The sequence below is a fragment of the Nipponia nippon genome, unplaced genomic scaffold (assembly GCF_047370975.1).
Source record: "Nipponia nippon isolate SJK-2023a ecotype South Korea unplaced genomic scaffold, ASM4737097v1 scaffold_9, whole genome shotgun sequence".
Taxonomy (NCBI): domain Eukaryota; kingdom Metazoa; phylum Chordata; class Aves; order Pelecaniformes; family Threskiornithidae; genus Nipponia; species Nipponia nippon.
In genome coordinates, this window is record NW_028262413.1 from 48,599,391 (window position 1) to 48,604,031 (window position 4,641).

Consider the following 4,641-nt stretch of genomic DNA (forward strand, 5'->3'; position numbering starts at 1 on the left):
GCCGCTGTAACGCATCCTCCGAAGAGGGGTCCAGGCTGCCCGCACGCATCACGGCACTGACTCACAGCTGCTGGATATTTGACATTTTTGTTGTTCGTACTGATGAGGGAAAGAACATTACTTGTATTTTAAATAAAAGCTTAAATCCTGGAGCACAACACCCAAATATCGGGTAAGAGAGCCTGTTGCCAAGCCACCCTAATCCGAGCGCTTTCCTCCTCTGTGTTTAGCATTCCTGATAATGGAATTTGGACTACAGCTAATCCTGATTAACATTCCCCTGTGAGTTATTTCAAATAATCTTTTCTCCAGCTGTGGCAGAGACTAGAAACACGCCATTTATACTTGTTCAGTCTCTGATTAAGCGTGCTTTCCTAGCCCTTGCCAGCCAAAGCCACCAGGAATGAAAGGCTACTATGTTTAACTGATCCTAATATGGATCAATTCCTAAAGGCAGGAATGGTGTCCTTTCCCTATAAACCTCTGCCTGGATAACAAGATTTTGATTGCAGGCTAATCCTGGGGTGGGAAAATGGCGGTAGGTGATTGGCATGAAGCATGGGAGGCAGAAGTGCGGACACGAATGAGCACTGCGCTTTTTAGTGATGGAGCACTGGTAACCGCCAGCCCATAAATAATACATCTAATTTTACACCTGCAGTCATCCTGCCGTGCTGGGAATTCAGCGCGGATATACTGCAGCCTAAAATTAGAGCAGGTTACAGACATGATCTTTAACGTGTTAAAAGTAGAAACATGCCAATGGATGCAATGTTCTCGCCCCATCGCTCCAGCCCGTTTCCACTCGGGCTCGGCAGGAACATACCAGACGCTGCTTGAGGGCGCCTACGGGGTTTGGTTACACGGCTTGGGCAGCGCAGCACAAACACAGCGCCCAGCGGGACCGTACCCTGGCACAGCGCTATGTGCCACGCTGCCTTCGGGCTCTGAAGGTCGACCACCGAAAGTTTCGGTCACCTCTGTCAAACACCGGCTCTGTGGGCAAGCTTGCCGTGCTCCCTGCCTCAGCTCCGCCGGGCCCGTCCCTCCCGCAGCCTCGGCTCTGCCCGTCGGCATCGTGGCGGCTCTGAGCGGTGAGAGATGCAGGGAGCTGAGCAGGGCTGAGCCCGAGAGGGTCCCCAAGCCCGCCGCTGGCAGCTCTCCGTGACTGCAGACCACAGCTGCCAGATGGGAGGTCTCTGTCCTACGGCACGTTCTCCCTCCAGCACCGGCCTGCTCGACCTCCTCCTACCTCCGCCTGCCTCGGTTTCCCCTGCTCCTCTGGCAGGAGCACCAATTTCATTGCCTCGGATGCTCAGAGGACTGGCTCAGGCACCAGTTTGGGATTATTCTGGGCTAGCTGGGTTTTCCCTCCTTTAAAAAAAAAAAAAAAGTAAGTCCAAAATGCTTTGTGACACACCAGTTCTTAATCAAAATTAATTTTTATACGTCATTAATTCTCCCGGGATGAAAAAAAAAAAACAACAAACCACTAGCACGTGTAACGGCATCTGTTTGCAGGACACTGTTTGGGCACCAGAGGTACCCCTGCCGTCTGCAGGCGAGAAGGGTTCTGGAAAGCAGAGGGTCCCTCGCAAGCAGCAGGGAGGAGATGCAGCTTGAGCTCTGTGGACCCCTCCACCCACCTGCGGATGCTGGCTTTACGGCAGGACCAGCATTTTATTCGTCTTGAGGTGCGGGCAGGTGAGGTTACAGCTGCCGCGCAGGTTCAGCTGGGGCAAAGAGACAGATCAGAGCAAATTACGGGGAAGAGCTGCTGATGTGAAACTCCCATGAGAAAGAATGAACACGAGAAACGCTCCCCAGCCGCTCCCAAGGGCTGATTACTGAGAGCGACGGACCAAGAAGCACGCAAGGAAGGCCCAAGCAAGTAATTATCTCTCCTCGGGAGGAAGATCATCACCTTCATCTGCAGCTGGGTTCAAGCGGAGGCTTGGAGGTTCGCACGGGTCAGGGCTCCCCAACAGCAGCCCTGTCGCGCTGGTTTGGGCGCGGTGGAGATGCCAGCCCTGGGCTGGCAGCAGGGCCAGGACATCAGGGCTGGCAAGGGCAGGAGCTCAGGCGGCCCTGGCATTCCTCGCTCCCGGGGCCCCCGGGGTCACACGCCATCACGGATGTACTGAAGGCAATCCAGGGAAAAGTGGAAATCCCTTGAAAATCAGCACAGCCCAGTCCCTGCCACGCAGCTCTCCTGTTCTGTCCCAGTGTCCCTCAGACGTCGACAGGCGTCGGAGCAGCAGTGCTGGGCAGCTGAGAGCGCCAGGAACCTGCCCTGCAGTTCTACAGGACCCGAAGGAGCGAAGGGCCGGCCCGTGCCTTAAGCACCGAGCATCTTCGCGGTCTGGGGAGGGGACACGGCTCGGCAGCTGAGGAAGCCGGTGCGCAGGGGGGTGGCTGGGAGCAGAGCCGGGAGAGACTGCAGAGCCCCCGGGTCCCCACCTGTGGAAACCTGCCCTTCCCCACAGTTTAAAGAAATGGGGACGAGAGAGAGGGGAAGGAAGGAAAAAGAGGATGGAGATGCACATGCCCTCTGTCCAGAGGAGAAGGGAACGTGGATTCCCTTTGTGCTCCAGAGAGCCTTCAGGAGAGGACAAAAAGAAATTCCCTTGCTGCTGCCAGATCTTCGAAAAACAATTCCCCTTCCTTTCTGTTTTTCATGACTCTGTGCGTCGGCTGCGCAAGGCAGAAGCTGTGCCTTCAGCAGGGCTCGCTCCGGCGCCTGACTGCCTCCGATGTCAGAGCAGGGTCCAGGCACGAGTCCTCCGCACTCGCCGCGGTGGCAGGGGCACGGCTCGAGGTACGGCGACAGCTGAGCCGGGCTGCTGCCAGGTACGCGCCCTGGGGAAGCAGCGCTTCACTCCTCGGGTTATTTGTTGCTGGAGCCTCAAGAAGTTAGAGAGTGGGGTTTTTTGCAAGTTGTAACCACGCAGGCAGGAACTCAAGAGCCCCCTTCTGCCCCCTCCAGAGGTGTTTTGAAAGAAACATTTTAAAAGGTTTAAATTGACAGCAGATTTTTCATGAGTTGTTTGTGGGGAAGGGAACGGGAGGGAAATCACTAATTACCTTCCACTGATTAAGACTGAGCTCTTCCAGCAACGCCTGCCCGATGGCTGCCCGGTGGCAGGCGTCCCTCTTCCCCTGCAGGCAGAGCCGCCCGGTGGGACTGGCGGTGGGCCTGGGTCAGGCCGGCAGCACCGCCAGCGGGGACCCTGAGCCGCTTTGGTCCCGACTCGGAGATCATCCTCGGACACGCCGGCCCTGGCCCTGATGAAGCCAGTGCTGCTGGGGCGGCCGTGCGCCTCGCAGGGACGATGCTCAGCCCCTTTCCATGGAGAGCTCAGCAATGAAGATAAGAGACGAGAGAAGGGCGGGAGCGTCATTAGTCCGGAGAGCTGGGCCCTTGAATAATAAATCCCTCGTGTTTGTACAGAAAGGGGACGCCGGGTTTCCACTCTCCACCCAATTAAAAAACAAAAGCAGTGACTGCAGCAGCAGGAGTGTCCGGCTGATAACGCGCCCACAGCTCTGGGGGCGGCTGCCCTGGCCGCAGAGCCAGCAGGCAGCGGGATGCCGCCCAGCCGGTCTCCGCCCTGCCGAAGCCACCTTCCTTTTCCCTCGGGGCGCGCATGAGGGCTGTCGCAGGGCCAGGAGCCGAGGCAGATGCACCGTGCCATCTCCCGGGCATGGGCTCCCGCGTTCAGGTGTGCCCGTACCTTGACGGAGACCTGCAGACCCCCGTCTGCTGTGCTGGGGACCTGATAAAGCCACTGCGGGGCCAACGCACGAGGAAACCGTAGCGAGAGGACAGCAGGCGGGAACGGGGCCGCATTTCATCCCAGAGCTTGGTCTTCCAGGAGTCGCTCCGAGCAGGAGTGACAATCATCAGTGCCCGAGAGACCACGGGCTTGACAGTGACGGCAACAACATCCAGCAGTAACAAATGCAACAACAGGAGAAATAGTGTCAAAACAGCAGCTAGCAGCTTTGCTGGGAACCATCCCCAGTTAGGGACTAGTCGGTGTTTTTGCTCCCAGAGCACACCCTGGCAGCACTTCTGGTCCCCCCGTGCCCCTCTGCCCTGTGTGGCACGGGTGATCCTTGCCCCCCTGTGCCCCGGCCACCAGCTGCCCTTCTCCGGGGCCACGGCACCGCCAGCCCCTGCCCCGTCCCGCGGGAGCTCCCGTCCGACGCCCTTCTAAGCGCTCTTCAGCCGGCGGCACAAACCACCCGGGACGCTGTGGAGCGATTTTCAGCCACAAGCAGCCTTCCCACCGAGCTTCTCCAGCCTCACCTCAACATTCCCGATCCGCCGAGGGCTCCGACTGGGGGGACAGGCAGCTGCGGGCTCTCAGGGTAACATCAGCCCCTCCTTTTATGTCAACATCTGCGCCAGCCCCAGGGAGGCCCATAAGGTGCCTGCCTCTTCCCTGCCTGCTGCCCCCAGTCCTCCCAAACACGTTTCCAGGCAGGAGCAGAACAAGACGGAGAGGGCAGAGACCCAAAGCTGCGGTTGCCCAAGGCGTCGCTCCTGGGGAACCCTGCGCCAGCTGGAAGGAGGGCTGCCCCGCACGGCCTCTGGGCAGGGACGCTCCCTTACCCCCCAGCCCGCACCTTTCCCCG

The 4,641-nt window shown here is 58.5% G+C and overlaps 1 long non-coding RNA gene across 1 annotated transcript; it reads right to left on the minus strand.

Annotated features, from left to right (window-relative positions):
• Nucleotides 1-1,213: 1,213 nt before the first annotated feature.
• Nucleotides 1,214-3,079, minus strand: LOC148050335 (uncharacterized). The gene is made up of 3 exons (XR_015701395.1): nt 1,925-3,079; nt 1,491-1,733; nt 1,214-1,374 (listed from the first exon to the last, which is right to left on the minus strand). It is a non-coding gene; the product is annotated as an uncharacterized LOC148050335 (long non-coding RNA).
• Between the last annotated feature and the right edge of the window lie 1,562 nt (nt 3,080-4,641).